A 20,941-nucleotide genomic window follows, 5' to 3' on the forward strand; every position below is an offset into this window, starting at 1 on the left:
CCTTATACCTCCAAAATGTAAATAGGAATATTTTTTGTCTTTTGCATATTGGCGAAATTTTTTGATTTCTTCAGTGGTAAACAAAGAGAGAGACACAATCTGTACAGAAGGACCTGAGATTTTGATTTTAACTTCCACTTCTTTTAGAAGCATTTTCTTCTGAAAGATATTAGAGAGAGGAGTTTTATAAACATCAGTTGCATGAAGAGTTGGAGGATTCCAACTTTCAGGATTCTCTACTATCTCTAATTCTTTTTTAGAATCGATTTCCTTTTCAAGAGATCTAGAATCAACTTCAGTAACAACACGTCTTTCCAGAGTAGAAAAGGATCTGATTAAACTAGCCATTAGGAATGTTGCAGGGCTCTGATACCAGACAGAATCAGATCATGACAAGATGAAGAATCACCAAGACAAGATGAAGAATCCGATCATGGCAGCGGGTTAAATAGATAGACAGATCCTTCCAACAAATATAAAGAAACAACTACTTTTGATTGGGTCAAAAAATAGGTCCCCATTCCTCCCCGCTTAGGAAGCAATGATCCCTATTGTGTTGAGTTCCTCCGTGAGATGAGGAAACTTCTGTTGAACTTGGTACCTCGTGAGTTGTTCTACAACCTCTAATGTGTCCAGTAATGGTGGGAAGCATGGTCAAGGGCAGTCCACATTAAAGACTCAATGCAAGCGAAGGAATGGGGGAATGTTGTGCTCCAAAGCATTGTTTCCTATAGGCTTGTTACTGATGTAAGGACCATATTGAAGTGGTCTAAGATTCTGATGGGCTCTTGTAAGGCGTTCTTTCGGTAGATGCAACCAGACTTTGTCGCCCACCTAAAACTTGTGTGGCACCTGATGTTGATCATGTCAATGCTTGTAATTGGAATTTTCCTGAATGGAGTGGCGATAGATCGGCCCATTGGGTAGAGGTGATCTGGAAGTCAAATCCGCCAAATGCTTGACCTGACAGTGCAATGGTACCCCTGTGGGTGAGGAGAAGATGACCATATCACTCTACTGTTGCTGCTGCGTGGAGGAACCCTTCGCGGGGGTCATGGATGTGGTGATGATCTTCCCCTTACTTTGGGAGCGAACCAGACAAAAAATGAATTTCCTAGTCTAGGAGATGAGCTTGTTGCATTTCTTAGTAGTGATCAGAGAGGTGGCATTAGGTGGGGCTATCTACGGTATCCTGTATAATGAATTACCCAAATTAATAATAACACCCCGATGTTAGGTCCCTATAATACTAGTGATTTCCCCCTTACTATTGTCGTTGTATCCCTTATTAATATTATGGTGCCCCTATTGTCCCCATATTGTTATTATTGTGCCCCATAAAATCCCTCTATTGTTATTTTTGTGCCTTTATATTATTATTGTTAGGTTGGCTTGGTTATATTGTGACCCCTTAGACTCCTATATATAGAAAGGAGGTTTTGTCATTTGAATCATCAAATAATTATTCATTTATGTAATGTAAAGGAGGTTGCTCCCCCGAAGAGGCTGAATTCTAAGGCGTTCATCTACTTTTCTATATTTTTGTGAGCTGGTTTCATAACACTTGGTATCAAAGCTTTGGATTCTAGGGTTTCGCTTCTCCAAACAAGTCATCAGGGAATTTGCGCAATAACTTTTTTTATGTGATGTCTCAGATGCTAAAACCAAAACCCATTTGGGTTGAAATCGTTCTGAACCTCGGGTTTCAAATTCAAATCTTTTCGCGCTATATTTGCAGAGATATGATTTGAGGAAGTTTCCCTTTTTGCAGACTCCCGAATTACATTCCAAACAGGTGACCTGAGGAAAATAGTCATAACTTTTGTTTTGAGCATCAGATTGAAATTTCGTAAGAAGTTACAAAAAGAGAACAGAATGTAGTTTCTTGTATATATGTTTCAGATCCTAAGGTCAAAACAGTGACATGTGGCACTTCATACAAGTTCGCTCTTTTGAGAAGGTATATAATCAGGTCATCTTGGAAGATTGTGCATAACTCTTTCTTGGAGAATATAAATTCAATCAGACTGGTGGCATTGGAAAGAGAACACAGAGGGCTATTACAGGTTACAATTTCAGAATTGGAAGATCCGAAATTACAGAGATACATCAAATGAAATATCAAGCTCCTACAAAGTCAAAAAAGGTGTGTAGATTTTTTAACTCTTTGCATAAGCTTGGTTTGAAAAAATAGTTTGAAGAAATTCAAAGGGCATAGTGAAGCATTATTATCGGTAATTGATTACCCGAAGAAAGAAAATGGAAACACCTAGTAAGCAACCTAAAATCTCTAGCATGAATCATGAAGAAGAGGAAGAAATGCAACACGATATATCAAAATTACGAGACCAAGTGGAACAAATGTCACTCGCACAAAAAGTAACAGAATCTAAGATGGATGGTTCAGAGAAAGATGTAGAAGCTAAGATGTATGGTGTGGAAGCTAAGATGAATGGTTTAAAGAAAGGCATAGAAGCTAAAATGAATTATGTGGAAGCTAAGATGGATGATTTGAAGGCAGATTTGAAGACAGGCATGAAAGATTTGAAGACAGATTTGACAAAGTTTCTACAAGAAATGCTTACTAATGATGAAAAGGTAGTAAAGGAAACTCATGATGAAAACAAAATAAATGTTAATCATGATTTAATAGACTCTAACATTGGATCTAAGAACCACCATGTTCCAAAGATCGATATGAGGAAGTTTGATGGCAAAGATATCGGAACATGGATACTACAGAAGGAGCAATTTTTCGATCTCCATAATGTGCAAAACACACAAAAGGTACGTATTGCAACTTTATATTTTCAACCAAATCAGTTTATATGGTATCAATGGCTTTGCTCTCATAAACAAATTTTCACTTGGGAAGTTTTTACAGAAGAAATGACAGCACATTATGAGGATACAAAAAGCAACTCTTTTTTTAGCCAATTGATAAATCTCAAACAAAAGGATTCAATGATGGAGCACATTGAGGATTTCCAAAAATTGAACATAAGGGTAAAATATATTCCAGAGGAGCATAGGATTGATGTGTTCATAGGGACTTTAGAGGATAATATACAACATAAGGTTTGCCTTTGGGAACCCTGATTCATTGGAGAAGGCATTCAATTTAGTAAGAAAAATGGAAAGCAAAATTATGGCAACCAGGAAGCCTACCACTCACAACTATAAATATGGAAGTGTTGTTTCCCCTAGCCTTCCACAACCTACAAGGTTGACACCACAACAATTGGAAGAAAAAAGAGCAAAAGGGCTTTGCTACAATTGTGATAGCAAACACACTAAAGGTCATAAGTGTGCTAAGAAGAAATTATTCTACATAGATTATGAAGAGGAGGAAGAAAAGGAACAAGAAATTTCGAAAGAAGAGGATATAATCCAAGAACAAACCCTAGATAAAGAATAAATGAATCTGACCATATCTTGTAACGCATTGGATGGAATTACCACTCCTCGAACTATCAAGATAGAAGGACATATCAAGAAGAAAAAGGTAATAGTTTTGATTGATTCAGGAAGTACCCATAATTTTATTCATTGTAAGATAGCAAAAGAGATGAATTTCTTCTTATATCCAACACCAGAGTTTCAAGTGATGGTTGCAAGTGGAGGAAACATAAATTGCTCTAGAAAGTGCCATTATATCAAGCTATCCATGGGAGAATATGTATTGAATAGCCCAATGCTTTCCATTCCAATGGGTGGTGCTGATGTTGTACTAGGAGTCCAATGGCTACAATCCTTGGGTACAATAGCTTTTAATTTTCAAGAACGTTTCATGAAATTTTCTGTGGAAAGAAAGGAAGTTGAATTAAGGGGTATTGCAGGGAAACCGGGAAAGATAATCAGCTCTAATGGTATGACAAAGCTTCTAAAGAAGGAACAATGAGGTGTAATTGCACAATTATGTTCACTAGATGTTTCCACATCGAAATCATCTATTTCTCCAGATCTCCAAAAAGTCTTGGACAATCATTCCATGGTATTTGAGACTCCCAAACGTCTCCCACCTATTCGTGATCATGATCACACTATTCATTTGATTCCAGGAAGTGTTCCTCCAAACATCAGGCCGCACAGATATCCCTATGCCCAAAAGAGTGAAATTGAACATATGGTTGCAGAAATGCTAAAGGCTGGTATAATTCAACCTAGTCAAAGTTCTTTCTTTGCTCCAGTAGTATTGGTGCACAAGAAGGATGGATCTTGGCGCATGTGTCTAGATTATAGGGAGCTCAACAAGCTCACTATTAAAGATAAATTTCTTATTCCTGTTATTGATGAATTATTGGATGAATTGCATGGATCAATTTACTTCAACAAGTTGGATCTTTGTTCAGGATATCATCAAATCAGAATGAATACTAAAGACATTTCAAAAACAACATTTAGAACTCATGAGGGTCATTATGAATTTTTGGTCATGCCTTTTGGCCTTACCAATGCACCTTCTACATTTCAAGGTTTGATGAATTCCATTTTCAAACTCTTCCTTAGAAAAGTTTTGTTAGTATTTTTTGATGATATATTAATCTACAACAAGTCTTGGAAGGATCATGTTGAACATGTTGACAAGGTGCTCAAACTATTGAAGGAGAAACAATTATATGCAAAAAGCTCCAAATGTTTCTTTGGAGTACAAGAGGTGGAATATCTGGGTCATATTGTATCTCATGAAGGTGTTAAGGTAGACCCTAGAAAAATTAAAACCATTAAGGAATGGAAAATCCCCACATCCATAAAGCATCTGTGAGGATTTCTTGGGTTGACAGGGTTTTATCGCAAGTTTGTTAAGAATTATGGGAGAATAGCAGCACCTCTAACAACATTATTGAAGAAAGATGCATTTTCATGAACTCCAAAAGCAACAAAGACCTTCAAATATCTTAAAGAGGCAATGTGCCAAGCACTGGTCTTAGCTACACCAGACTTCAAAAAAACCTTTATTGTGGAATGTGATGCTTCAGGAAATGGAATTGGTGTTGTTTTGATGCAAGATGAAAGACCCATTTCTTTCAAAAGTCGTCCAATCAATGGAAAGTATTTACACAAACCTATTTATGAGAAGGAAATGTTGGCAATACTACATTAACTTAAGAAATGGCGACCCTACCTAATGGGAAGACACTTCAAGGCAAAAATGGATCAGGATAGTCTTAAATACTTTTTAGAACAAAGATTATCCTTTGAAGAGCAACAAAATTGGGTCACAAATATGTTGGGTTATGACTTTGAAATCATCTACAAAAAATGGAAGCAAAATGTTGTGGCAAATGCATTCCCAAGAAAGGATGAGGATGTCGAAGCATTATTGTGCACCATTTCTATTATCCAAATAGATTGGATAAACGAGGCAAGGGAGGAATGCAAGAATGACGAAGAAGTGTGGGAACTTATTCGAAAGTTACAACAAGATTCCAGTACATCTTATACATTTAGCTGGAAAAATGATTCATTATGGTACAAATATCACTTATACCTCTGTAAGAATTCCCAACTCAAACAAAAGATTCTTATGGAGATGTACACTTCTACCTTAGGAGGGCACTCAGGATCTTTAAAAACTTACCACAAGGTTAAGAAGGAATTTTTTTGGGATGGCCTTAAATCAAATATTCAAAAGTTTGTGGCAGAATGTTTGTTTTGCCAACAAAATAAAGTTGAAACAATTAAGACCCCATGTATATTACAACCATTATCCATTCCAAGCCAACATTGGGAGGAGGTTTCGATGGCTTTTATCATAGGTTTACCCAAGTCTGAAGGAAAGAGTGTCATCATGGTGGTAGTTGAAAGAATTACCAAGTATGCACACTTTTGTGCATTATCACATCCATTTAAAGGCAATACAGTTTATACTGCATTTATGGAAACAATTCAAAAGCTACATGGAAACCCAAAGATTATTGTAAGTGATAGAGATTCCATTTTCACTGGAAATTTTTGGACAGAATTATTTTCTTGTCTTGGTACTTAGTTAGCTCATAGCTCATCTTATCATCCTCAATATGATGGGAAAACTGAGATAGTAAACAAATGTTTGGAAGGATATCTTCGTTGCTTTGTATCTGATAAACAGACATAATGGGTCAAATGGTTGCCTCTGGTTGAATGGTGGTATAACACTTCCTTCCATACTGCAGCAAAAATGACCCCATTTATGGCACTTTATGGATATCAGCCACCATCCATCACATCATATTAAGATAAAATTCTAAGGTTCAAGTGGTGGAACATCACATCAAGCATCAACAAGAAGTTCTCCAACTCTTAAAAGATAACCTCACGTTGGCACAGAATAGAATGAAACAACAGGCAGATCAACATCGCAGCGAAAGAAGTTTTGATGTAGGTGACTAGGTATTCCTACGGTTACAACCATATAAACAAATGTCCCTCAAGAAAGCTAAGAAGGATAATAAATTATCACCAAAGTATTATGATACGTACAAGGTGTTGCAAAAGATTGGTACTATGGCATACAAATTGGAGCTTCCTGCAGCTTCTCGAGTGCACCCAGTTTTCCATGTTTCATGTTTAAAGAAGGTTATAGGCAACAAGCTCCCAGTTCAAACAATATTGTTAGAACTTGACGAGGAAGGAAAAACTATATTGGAACCGGAAGCAGTCACAGAAACAAGAACTTGACAACTACAAAATCGATCAATTTCAGAGTATCTCATCAAGTGGAAGAACTTATCTGCTGAAGATTCCACATGGCAGGATGAGAATTTTATACAGAAGGATCCAGAACTACTCAAGCTTTGAGGACAACACATTTTTGAAGGAGAGGGGCATGTTAGGCCCCTATAATACTAGTGATTTCCCCATTACTATTGTCGTTGTATCCCTTATTAATATTGTTATGCCCCTATTGTCCCCATATTGTTATTATTGTGCCCCATAGAATCCCTCTATTGTTATTTTTGTGCCTTTATATTATTATTGTTAGGTCGGCTTGGTTATACTGTGACCCCTTAGACTCCTATATATAGAAAGGATGTTTTGTCATTTGAATCATCAAAGAATTGTTCATTTATGTAATGTAAAGGAGGTTTCCCCCTAAAAAAGGCTGAATTCTAAGGCATTCATCTATCTTTTCTATCTTTTTGTGAGCTGGTTTCATAAGACGCGATGCCTTGACTCATACACAACATGTCGCCTCCATAATTATGGTTGGCCTAATAGTACATCACAAACATCAAGAGGTGCAACATCACACAATACCTCATCTATGAAGGGCTTGATGCTATAGGGAAGGCGACATTGCTGGCAGACTCGGAGATCTCGTCCTTGGTGAAGCCACCTGATACTATACATCTGTGGGTGTGTTGTAGTTGGTAGGCCCAACTGCTTCATGACCTCTGCTGAAATGAGGTTCTTTTGGCTCCCACTGTCAACAATGAATTGCAACGACGAACCCTTCACCCACATCTGTGAGTGGAAAAGATGCTCCCCCTCCTCTGGATCTTTGGGCTCATTCTTCTAGATCTTGGCGGTGGTAACAATGGCGTTTGGCTCCACATCCATGATCTACTTCCCTTTGCCATTCCCCTTGTCGGGTTCTGACTCAGGGTCAGAACATGCATCTGATTCTGAAGCCTTCAACTCGGCCACCAGCAACTGCTTGGTCCAACAATCACTTGTATTGTGAGTGGGGCTCTTATGGAACTCACACCAATTTCCTGTGTCCTTCTATCACTTCGTGGTGTTGTTCTTTTCCCGCAGCTTAGACAGGTTGTTTTGGGTCACCCCGCCTTGGCTTTTCCCTTTGTTCTTCAAATTCACAGATCCAAAGTCTCGCTTCTTTTGTTTAAACTTCTGCTCGATCTTGACAACGTATCGGAATGCCGTGCCAAGTGAGGAGAGGTTCAATAACTCCATCTTGTCCTAGATGTACCTATGTAAGTAGCCGCGGTATTTAAGAACCAAATGCAGCTCAGAATCCTTGATACCCAACTGTGTGTGAAGGGTATGAAAAATGTTTGTGAACTCTGACACATCTTGGTCCCTTCCCTGCCGCAGTGTGGTCCATTTGATGTATTTGTCCTCATAGCTTTTGACAGGGTATTACTACTCCTTGATGGCATCCCGGAATGAATTCCAAGTGGGTGCGGCTGAAAATAGTGAGCCCACACATTCATCCTTCTACTCGCAATAGGTTTCCCACTAGTCCTTGACGTGGGGGCTGCTTTGAGAAGAGCGAAAATAATCTTTTCCCGACTAGAAAAATCATGAACAGAAAAATACCCTTCTAGAAAATTTAACCATTTATCTACGGCATCTACGTTTATCCAACCCTTGAATATGGGGATTTCAAAATAAACTTGTACGTTAAAAGGTGTGACATTTCCAGAGTAGTTGTTGGAAGCCGATGCGTCGCCTCTGGGTAGCTGCTGAAGGATCTTAGTAAAATTATCCATCATCGCATTCCTTTGCCGCTCGAGGGCTTCTTTGAGCAAGATTTTGATAGGATCTCCTGCCCCCTCGTCTTTATTTTCATCCACCATGGGAGGCCGTCAGGATTTGCGAGGCTGGTCTTGCAAAGGTTCGACCGGTTCAAGCCCTAACTCCTTATATCCCAACCTCGTTGGGGACATGCAAAGAAAAACAAAGAAAAAGCAGACCGCCCTGATACCATTGATCCAAATTTAAAGAAGAACGCAAAAAATTATAGAGATAACCATAAATACAAATATGCAATGGAAATAATACTTCATGTCATTACTGTAAAATACTGAAATATGCTTACAAATAGAAATGGAAATAAACCAGCTGGGGGGATGGTAGCTTATCTCTGCGAAGAGATGTGGTGGCTACATGCCTCTATACTATGTTACAATGAGGCTCGAAGGCCTATTTATTGTTGAGAAACAATGTAAAACCCTAAACATCCAAAAACCTAACCCTAGGAGATGAAACGCCAAAATGTGCGCCCCATTTCAAGTAAATTGGTACATCAACTTCCCGAGGTCGTAACTTTGGCATATGATCTTCGTTTGACATGCACAATAGCTTGTTAGAAAGATCTATCTGAGAAATACTACTGTGGGAAGAGAAAAATCAATCCTTGTACCCATGTTGCTCCCAGATTTCCCAAAAAACGTTGTTTAGGGCCTCAAAACAGCTCCGGAAGTTCAGGACCCGAAAAACTGCTAAAAATTGTAAATTGTGCTACAATTAAGGAAACTGAAAAACTGAAAGAGACAGTTGTGGGGGTCCAAGTGGGATAGATGGGTGGCCACCAACATCCACCTGGATCATCTTCGTAATAACCTTAGCCTCCTCAATGTAGAGAGTTGTTGAAAAAATGTTTATCAAGGGTTAGGGCACAAAATATCTATTTCCAACCAGTAAGAAATGCATATATATACACGTACTCTTTGTGTAAATATAGGCAGATTAATATAATGTGTTCAATATTATTTTAACAATGAAGGCTCCAGGTGCACTCTAGTTCATTATGAGAAAGTTAACTTGAGTGAGCATTCGTTTTTTCCACAATACTTGTTCATAAAAATTACAAAAAAATCCACCCATGCTCCCTACACGATTTACACCTTTATAACCAAATAAGCCTACAATATAAATGGACTTTGGAAACAATACTCTGCTACTATCATAGAAAATTATTATTAAAGAAACAAAGCATAAACCATCACTCGAAATTGATTGAAGAAATAATCAAACAATTCCTTGAACCTCATATCATCATAAATGGGACAACGCATACCACATGTTGAAATACCAACATTGTGAATTTTTTAAGCCCAACAAAAATATATAAATGATTTAAGTAGTTACACATTCTACAAAGACACGTAATGCAACAAAAACCGTTGATACAATTTGTTTTACTTTTCCATACAGGTTTTGGATATAATGCAAACCAAATTATAACTTAATGAGAGGGATTTTGTTGCACTCATGTTTATGGGTCAATAGACTACATATATTGTAAATCAATGAAATTATCTAGCCCTAAAAACTACTCAAAATGACCTTTTCCAAACAAAACAATACAACTAAATTTTCTCTGATGCAAACATAATATTCATAACAGTGATTTTATTACCATTGTGTTTCCATATCGATATATATAAAATTAAGACAGAGTATGTAATCTTCTGCTACAATAAACCACTAGATCTAAAACTAAAAACACCAGTATTTAAAATACCAAAAGGTGAGCACATATCTAAAACCTATAATGCCAAATAAACACAAAAGAAGGGCAAAAAAAGAGGACAATGAGTTGGGTTGGGGGTCCCTCCCAACCATCTCATTGCCTCTAGGAAAAAAATATCAAATTACAAAGTCATGAGTTATGTAGAGATTAAAAATGTAAACCTGACATATAATCCTCCAATTAAAAACATTTTGCAGTCTTACATCATGTGGAGAGAGCAGAATCTAGTGCCCAAAAAGGGAGTTATCCTTGAGTCTAAACTAGCAGAGAGCTATGAAAGATTGATCCAATAATATTTCCAACCTATCTCGAATCCATGGCTTAGATTATATAAATATTTACAATACAAATTTAGCTCTAGACAAGTCAATCCATTAGAAACAAGATGAATAATTGAATCACAACAATTTTCCATCCATAGATAACTGATAGAGCCATGATTGAAATAGGGAGGTTGAATCTAGTACATGAAAGACTGATTTAGAAAATGATCCCTCTTTCCTCAGTCTATAATTTTAAATGAAAGAAAAGTGCACCTTTGATTGTTAGATAGGTTCCAAAATAGTCTTGAACAGGTGCTTGTACGACCAACTAGCATTGGCCTCCATGGAAAGCTCAAATGATAAAGCATTCCACGCATACTTTAACTATGGTGTAGGATCTTTATGGAGTGCAGGATATGCACACACCTTAATTAGTGGATCTTTTATGATCATAATCCTTATATGATACACACAAATGAGATAATTTGACTTAGGAATAACAATTACCTATCAACCTTTTAAATATTATGCAGATTAAACACAAGTCTTCATGATTATGTTAAAAAGGAGGTTGTAGTGATAACTAATGGTTCAAAATTGGTAAAACAAGGGGGTAAAATAAGATATCATGGTTCAAGAGGATGTATTAAATATGAAAATTCTAAGACCTGACATCTCTCCCATGTCAATCATCTTGCATGTCCTCATGTAAGTGAGTTAGTTGTTGTACTATTACTCCCTTGTAAAAAACCAAAGTTGAAACACCTCCTTGGCCATTAATACAATGTTGAAAAATAATGCAATTGCAATGACAATAGAATAATATGGGCTTTATAAGTGATATTGCACTCACAACAATATTCCTACAACTCTATGTAAACAAAATTTCCTTTGCTAGATCTAGTTGTTTTGAAAGAGAAGTGACATGGTTGTTTGTTTTTGTATTGGATTCTTCATTCATTGAGATACATTCCTAAGAAAATCTAATGTCGAGGTTTCCATGGGAATTCTAACAATGTTGTTACTACAAGGATAGTGTTATCATTGAATGAAATAGCCAGCCATCAAAATTTCCACAAATCATCTCAAGAGCAACTTTATTAAGAGTTTTTCACTAAATATCCTCATTATAAATAAAAGTGACATGATCATATTTTGGATGCCAAGGCATGAAAGATGAATGGAAATAGGGGAAAAGAAACATGAAAAAATGATACCTTCCAAAAATTGCCATCTTACCATTATCCAAGCATATAACTGAAGGTCCTCTTGTTCAAACACATAGAATCACCTACATTAAGGGTCCCACATCCATGAAAACCTACTTATTTCCAAAATATAGAACTCCAAAACACAATACTGGAAGCATCTTAAATCCATTCTCAGAGAGATATAAAGTTCATTTCCTAGCTTCAATCTTAATGATAATTTCTTCAGAAAGTGACCCATGGTGTTTGAGTTTCAAGTGTGTCGATGTGTATTCTCCATCCCTCTTACCCAACATAGCCCCGCTGCGAGCAGGCCTATTCATTACCCCGTCGGGTTTTACTTTGTACCATACAAGCATAGTCTTGCTGCCAGCGGGCTTGTTAAGTACCCCAATGGGTTTTCTTGTACTTCTTGGTATTTCCTTTTTTATTATTATATATCACTCAAAATATTTGAGGTAATGTATAATGTTCATTGACAACTTTAGAGTGTAAAGAATTCGAGTGGTACAAGAGTGTTTTATATTTTCTAGACACATATATAATTAGTTTTAGTCCATGGGAAACATCATCCACAATAATCTTAAATATCATCTATTCACTGTATAATAAGCATCTCAGATAATGACTGAAATATTCCTCGAGTTAATCATGCTAGTGTTCTCATGAAAGCCCATTAGGGTTTTAGAGTAGTGGTCCGCCATAGGAGGCCTTTCAACACTGCCTTCTAAGAGAAACTTGAAAATATTTATTGGAGAGAATCTGTTAGAGTGACTAGGCTAGAGGTAGGATTTTAAGCTTATGAGTATCAAGGAAAACATTGACAAATCTCCTTGACTGGCCCAATGGATGATCTCAACCATGGAGAAAAGCCAAGATAATCATAATCACTTTACAAAATGTGAGGCATTAAGAGTGAATTGCTTCTGACAAGTCTTACCATAGGAGTGCATAACAAAAATTTTGATACACATGCCTTAGGGAATTGCAATTTCAAGAGTGTTGTTGTCACAATTTTATTTTCAGATGGCATTTTATTTATTTCTCTTATACTACCCTACCTTAATTTAAAGAGAGGAATATCTCCTTCAAGTGTAGGAGTACTTCTAGTGTATCCATGTGCATAATAGAATGCTAAATATACTCACACTCAAATTTAAAAAGTAAGCGTTCACATATACTGGAGTATGAGAGAGAAGCTACTTTAACTAATATGGTACCAGGAGCTCTCGAATGATGGTAGAAGGTTGCATGCCGACAATGTTTTGGAACCAAGTTTCGATGTAGCCCATATATTCATGGTTTTCCAATTCATTAAAGACAATTGTAATGTTTTCTTTGTTATGTCATGCAATTCTTCCATGGCTTGATGATCACTCTCTTGGAGGCTTAAGGGATCTGGTAAGAGGCAAGGAAGAAACTCCTCAAGGTCCAATATCTACTCTTCATATTGATAAGGATGGTTTTAAGGGAAATTCTAGGGTTTTTCTCTTGATATTTTTCATGAGCTTCAATAATATTTCAGGGAAAGTTCTATACATATATTGTTGATCCGGATTTAAACATGAATGCAACAAATTATAGAGATAAACATAAACATAGAGATGCAATGGAAATAATACTTCATTTCATTAATGTAAAATACTAAAATATGCTTACAAACATAAATGGAGATAAACCAGCTAGGGTGGTGGTAGCTTATCTCTGAGAATAGATGTGGCAGCTACATGCCTCTGAACTACCTTACAATGAGGCTCAAGGGCCTTTTTATTATTGAAAAATAAGAGCAAACCCTAAACAACCAAAACCCTAACCCGAGGAGATGTAACACCAAGAGTTTATGGGCCCCGTTGGGGTGAGTTGGACAACCAACTTACCGGGGTCACGACTTGGTCATATTATCTTCGTTTGACGCGCATGATAACCCGTTGGAAAGATCTCTCCGAGGACTACGAAAGAAAAGACGAGTTTAGAAAAAAAAAGTATTGGCAGAAAATTTCCAAAAAAACGTCGTTCAGGGCCTCAAAACGGCTCCGGAAGTTTAGGACTCAAAAAACTGCTAAAAATAGTAAACTCTGTTACAATTAAGGAAACTGAAAACCTAAAAGAAGCAATGGTGGGGGTCCAAGTGGAATTGGTGGGTGGCCACCAATATCCACCTAGATCATTCCCCACCCCCCCCTTAGGAAGAAATGGTCGCCATTGTGTTGAGTTCCTCCATGAGATGAGGAAACTTCTACTGAACTTGGTCCCTGGTGAGCCACTTGCCCTGGTGAAGGAGTTGGCCTGCTTTGACAACTCAATACAATTGGATATTCTGCTGGCGAGTGTGCTTGATCTATGTGTCCATGATCCAATCTATTTCAACTTGTTCCATGAAATCTGGATTTAACTCTGTGGGTGTGAGTTGTTCTGCAATGTCGGATGTGTCTAGTAATCGTGGAAAGTATGGCCGAAGGCGGTCCACATTGAACACTTGGTGCAGGCCAAGGAATGGGGGAATGTTGAGCTTAAATTCATTGTCTCCCATAGCCTTGGTAATGATGTAAGGACCATATCAGAGTGGTCTAAGTTTTTGATAGGCTCCAATAAGGCGTTCCTTTTGCAAATGCAACTAGACTTTGCTACCCACCTGAAACTTGTGTGGCACCCGATGTTGATCATGTCGCTGCTTGTACTTGGTATTTTATTTCTCCAGAATTTCATGTACTTGTTGGTGAATATGTTGGATGTGCTCAATGAAGTTGTTTGCCTTGTCTATTTCGGACTGGACATGAGCCGAATCTGCGTGAGTAGCTGCAAATGGCATGGCCACATCAATGGGACATAATGGCTGGAATCCCAAGCCCACCTAAAAAGAGTTGTGGCCAGTCGAGCTGTGGAGAGCCCGATTGTAGCTGTGTTGAACATAAGGGAGGCTCTCATCCCATGTGAGTGGATGCTTTGAGTTGTACATGCGCAGAATGTGTACAATCATCTTGTTGACAACCTCTGTCTGGCCATCAGTTTGAGGATGGAAGGTTGTGGACTTAGTGAGTTTGGTGTCCAGCATCGACTAGAGACTAGACCAAAATGTACTAAGGAACCTGTTGTCTTGATCTAAGATGATAGACTCTGGTATCCCAAAGTGTGCCCACACTCTTTCAAAGAATATTTTAGTAGTGGCTTCTACTCTTCTTGCAGGCCGCCATAATGGCCATCTTCGAGAACCTATCGAAAACCACAAAAACACAGTCATTTCCATGCTTAGTTGAAGGAAGGTTTGACATGAAATCCATGGATATGGATTTCCAGGGTCAACTAGGGGTAGGTAGCGAGGTATAGAGGCCTTGCTTCTTGATGGTTGGTTTGGAAATGGCGCAGGTCGTGCATGATCCGATGTACTTCCTGAAATCTTGTCAAAGATTCGGCCAATAGAAATACTTTTGCAACACTTCCACCATTTTCTCGACCCTGAAATTCCTAGTAGCCTGACTGTAGTGTTCTTCCAAAATCATCTTGGCACGCTCACTTGAAGGAACACAAAAGTGACCCAGGTGGCATAATAGGGCATCTTGGAGGTGAAAATATGGAACATGCTGACCTTGCAAGAGTGTCTGGTATGTATGGCCAAATTCTGGGTCGCTTTTGTAGAGAAGTGGCCAATCAAAAGTCTTTTTCCCACAAGAATTGAGCACGGTGGTTAACGCCATGGTCGGTGGTCGAATGAGGCAATCTGTAACATTATTGGTGCTACCCTTCTTATACTTGATATTCAAATGGAACTGTTGCAGGTATGTGGACCACTTCTGATGGCGATCATGCTGCAATTTCCCTTGGGTCTGTATGAACTGCAGGGGTCGATGGTCTATGTTGATAACTGTTTCCTTCCCCAAATTGTAATGCTTCCATTATCGGTAGGCGTACACAACAGACTACATCTCTTTTTCATTAGTGGGATACTCTCGGACTGTGTCTGAAAGTGTCTCACTGTGATATGCCACTGGATGCCTGTCTTGAGTAAGGAATGCCCCAATAGCATAGTTAGAGGCATCTGTCTCGACCTCAAATGATTGTTGCAAGTCTGGTAATGCAAACACTAGTGCTAAGCAGAGGCGATCTTTCAACTCTTTGAATGCCTTCTGTTGAGATTCAGACCAAAAGAATTTTTCTTTTACTCCTCCCTTCGTGACTTGACTCAAGGGCCAAGTGATATGAGAAAATCCCAACACGAACCTGCGGTAGAAGTTGGCAAGACCCAGAAAGCTGCAAAGCTCTATCAAAGTGGTTGGAGATGGTCAATCCCGAATGACTTGGATCTTGGTTGGATCCACATGCACCCCCTGTTCATCAATATTGTATCCCAGATACTGAACCTAGGTCATGCCAAAAGTTCATTTCTCCAAGTTGGCACATAACTTGTTTTGCCGTAGTGTTTGGAGAACCTGTCGGATGTGGTGGAGGTGCTCTTCCCAACTCTGGCTGAAGATCATGATGTCATCCAAGTATACCACTACAAATGAGTTGGTGAATGGTCACAAGATGTCATCCATTAGCCTCATGAAGGTTGCAGAAGCATTCGTTAATCTGAAAGGCATAACCAACCAAAAGGCCCTCCTTGGCTTTGAAGGTAGCCTTCCACACATCGGAGGGTTTGATTGGTACCTAGTGATATCTTGACTTCAAATCGATCCTGCTGAGATATTTTTCCCCCTTCAGTTGGTCCAAGAGGTCATCAATCCATGGGATCGGTTACCTATTACAGACAGTGATCTTGTTCAGTGCCCAATAGTCAATATAGAGTCTCCAAGTCCCATCCTTCTTCTGTACCAACACATCGGGCTCCCATAGGGCGATGAACTTGAACGGATGTGACCTTTCTGCAACAACCCCTAAATCTTCTTCTTGATTTCATCGTTCCCCAGAACAGAGCGCCGATAGATTGGTCCATTGGGCAGTGAGGCACCTGGGGTCAGATCAATGGAGTGCTTGACCTGACAGTGTAGAGGAACCCTTGCGAGGGAGGTGAAGATGTCCTCGTACTCTTCCACGACCTTGTCCATCTGTAGTTGTCATGTGGAGGGGTCCTATTTGGAGGTCATGGCCACCATCTTCTTCTTTCCTTGAGGGTGTATCATCAGGAAAACAAATTTCATGGTTTTGGAAATGAACTGACTGCATTGTTTTGAAGTAACCAAAGAGATGGCAGTAGGTGGTGCTACCTCCGGTATCTTGTACAATTTATTTCCCAAAGTAACAATAATAACATGGGGCCTGGATTCATACACATCATGTCGCTACCAAAAGTATGGTTTTCCTAATAATACATCACAAACTTCAAGGGGAGAAATGTCACACAATACCTCATCCGTGAAGGGCTTGATGTTGTATGGAAGGCGACACTACTGGCTCACGCGAAGATCTCATCCTTGGTGAAGCCACCCGATGGTATACGGCTATGGATGTGCTATGGTGGTAAGCCCACCCACTTCATGACCTCTACCAAAATGAGGTTCTTTTGGCTCTCGCTGTTGACAATGAACTGTAGCGGGGAGCCCTTTATCCACATCTAGGAGTGGAAGAGACGCTCCTCCTCCTCTGGACCTTCGGGTTCCTCCTTCTGGATCTTTGTGGTGGCAACGGTGGCTTTGGGCTCCACATTGATATTCTGCTTCCGTTTTTCATTCCCCTTGTCAGGTTCTGACTCAGAGTTGGAACATGCATCTAATTCTGAAACCTTTAGCTTGGCCACCAGTGACTGCTTGGCCGAACACTCACTTGTGTTACGAGTGGAGCTCTTATGGAAATCACACCACTTTCCCATGTCCTTTTTCGGCTTCGTGGCGATGTTCTTTGCTTGCAGCTTTGGCTGGTTGTCTTGGGCCGCCTGGCCTTGGCTTTGTTCTTTGGTCTGCAGTTTGGGGGCACCTTTCCCTTACTTCAGATTTGCAGATCCAAAGTCTCGCTTCTTCTATTTAAACTTTTTCTCAACCTTGACAGCATATCAGTATGCCATGCCGAGCGAGGAGATGTTCTGGAATTCTAGTTCTTCCTGGATGTACTTGTGCAGGCAGCCGCGGTATTTGAGTACCAAATGATGCTCCAAATCCTTGATACCCATCTTTGTGCAAAGGGTATGGAAAATATTGGTAAACTCTGGCACGTCTTCATCCCTTCCTTGCCACAGCGTGGTCCACTTTATGTATTGATCCTTATAGCTTCCGACAGGGTAGTACTGCTCCTTGATGGCATCCTGGAATGAATTCCAAGTGGGTGCTGCTGAAAATAGTGAGCCTGTACTTTCATCCTTCTGGTCGTAGTAGGTTTCCCACCAATCCTTGACGTGGGGCGCTACTTTGAGAAGAGCGAAAATAATCTTTTCCCAACTGGAAAAATCATGAATAGAAAAATAACCCTCTAGTAGATTTAACCATTTATCGATGGCATCCGCATCTATCTGACCCTCGAATATGTGGATTTCAAAATTAACTTGTACCTTAAATGATGTGGCATTTCCAAAGTAGCTGTTAGAAGCCGATGTGTCACCCCTGGGTAGCCGATGAAGGATCTGGGAAAAGTTGTCCATCATCGCATTCCTTTGTCGCTCGAGGGCTTCTTCGAGGACGATTTTGATAGGATATCTTGCCCCCTTGTCTTTCCTTTCATCCGCCATGGGAGGCTGTCGGGATTTACGAGGCTGGTCTTGCAAAGGTTCGACCAATTCAAGCCCTAACTCCTTATATCCGGATTTAAATAGTGTTGGAAATAATACTGAGAGGGGGGGTGAATCAGTATTATCAAATTCTTTTCAATATACCTTCCAGATTTATACTTTAATTTATTCTTCAGATATTGATCATTAACTTGTATGTCAGTACCATATAATAATGAACAAGAATAAGGAAAAACAGATAGTCACACCAAAGAACACTAGATATAAGGTGGAAACCCAATGTGGGTGAAAACCACCTGCTGCTATATGTCTCTATCTTCTTTCAATTAGAAACTTCTTTTACAATGATTTTGTTCTGATGCAGTCCTTTACCAGTATGCAGGCTGCAACCTGCAGAGAGCTACAACGCTCTCTTGTTTTCCAATCTCTCCTGGAAGGGAGCTACAACCCCCTTTGCTCTTCTACTTCATTAAGGACCACGTTTCATTAATTTTCAGACTGGATCCAAGAAGGTCAAATAATCATCAAGTACATGCAAATCACCCAATCTCCTTATACAATCAACCAATGAATCACCCAACTTCTCAGAATGTTGTAAACAAAAAAGTAATACCAGAAATCTAAACCCAGAACACTGCAGCAATAGATAAAACACAGCCAACAAATGTTTCAAGATAGGTCCACAACATCACCAATATTAACCTGCGGATATCCGCAGCCTTTCTGTGCCTGAACTGTGCAGATCCGCACCGGATCCTTCTGCTGCTCTGCGTACCACCGCACTTACTCCTTCTGCTGAACTGCGTACCTCAGCTCAGATCCGCACCTGCACTGTCTATTTGACAGCGTACCTCCGCACTGTGCCTCTGTGTACCTTCGCATTGTGCTTTCTTCTGCGCTGCGTACCTCGCACTGCACCTTCTGCTGTGCTGCGTACCCCCACACTTACGCCATGGATCACCTGCGAACCTCTGATTAGGGCCAAATTAACAGTCCTCCAATGTGTCACAGACAGTCAGATCCATAGATCTGATCATGCGCCCGAGAGATCACGACTTATCAATAGATTCACCTTAAGTTTTCTCCTTGATTTAGATCTAGCTTTGTAAAACCAATCACCCAAAATTTCAGATCTTAAGATATTCAAATTTCACAAGTGTCTAGCCAAGTGATCTCCTTCCCCTTTTTATAGTCAATCCCTTATTCACACCATGGGACAAAACCATCAAAAACCAATACAAGGGATCCAAACCGGGGTTCAATAATTTAGATCCTATACCACGGGCCAAAACCATAGGATCATAAATGACGGGCTAAATACCAAGGGCCAAACATAAGACACCCCACGTGAGCGCGCTTCTTTGCATTGGAGTGAGTGAACTGGGGGACCGCACCTTATGAACGGTGAACCTGCGGGTATGTCCGCATTCCCTGGACGGCGAACCTGCGGGTCTGCACCTTTTGAACGATGCACCTGCGAACCTCTTATTTTCCATCATTTTGAGAGCCTGAACAGATTTTTGCCACTTGAGTGAGTTGCCATCAAGTACAACACTTGTACCATAGAGCCAAACCAGAATCATAATGCCAACAATCTCCCCCTTTGGACTTGATGGAAACCTCAAGATCCTCATCGTCATTCTCCCCCTTTGACATCAAGGGCAAAGGGTTATGCTCCCCCTGAGACCATGCTTAAATCTTTGATCATGCTCCCCCTGTCGGTAAACCAGATTTGCAAACCATAATCCACCATACACCATAGATGAAAGAGATAGAGACATATTGCAGCAATATTTAGATCAACATCCATGTTCTCCTTCTGTGCTACCATAATGCCAACAATGCATTATATGTGCTCCCCCTGAACCTGTGCCATTCGATCTTCGACCAATCCATAAACCAGAAAATGTATGCGTATACCCCAAATGAACCTCGCGTACAACCAGCAATCTCTGAAATAGATGAGATTCAACAACAAGCTGATACATCAACTACCCCCAGCTTTTGCCTGAGGTATTCAAAAGTCTCCCTGGGCAATGGTTTGGTGAGTATATCAGCAACTTGTTCCTTAGAAGGAACATACTCCAACTTGACCTTTTGTTCAAGCAATTGTTCCCTAAGAAAGTGATACTTGATCGGTATGTGCTTGGTCTTTGAATGCATGACTGGGTTCTTTGAAATGTTGATTGCACTTGTACTATCACTTAAGATGGATATAGGTGGTGTACAAGTGATTTGAAAATCCTGCAAGGTTTGCATCATCCAAAGAAGTTGAGTGCAGCAAGATGCAGTAGCCACATATTCCGCTTCAGCTGTAGATAAAGCAATCAAACTTTGTTTCTTGCTGAACCAAGATACTAATCTAGAACTCATAAAGAATGCACCACTACTTGTGCTCTTCCTGTCATCCATGCTTCCGGCCCAATCTGCATTTGTGTAAGCATGAAGTGTGAGATCTGTGTCTCTAGGATACCATAAACTATAGTTTTGAGTTCCTTGAAGGTACTTCAGGATTCTCTTGACTGCCTGAAGATGAGTTTCCTTTGGATTAGCCTGAAATCTTCCAACTATTCCCACTGCATGCATGATGTCTGGTCGGGTACCTGTCAAATAAAGT

Source organism: Pinus tabuliformis, chromosome Q (assembly GCF_031772625.1).
Source record: "Pinus tabuliformis cultivar Carrire ecotype Pingquan chromosome Q, CPIR1, whole genome shotgun sequence".
NCBI classification, from domain to species: Eukaryota; Viridiplantae; Streptophyta; class Pinopsida; order Pinales; family Pinaceae; genus Pinus; species Pinus tabuliformis.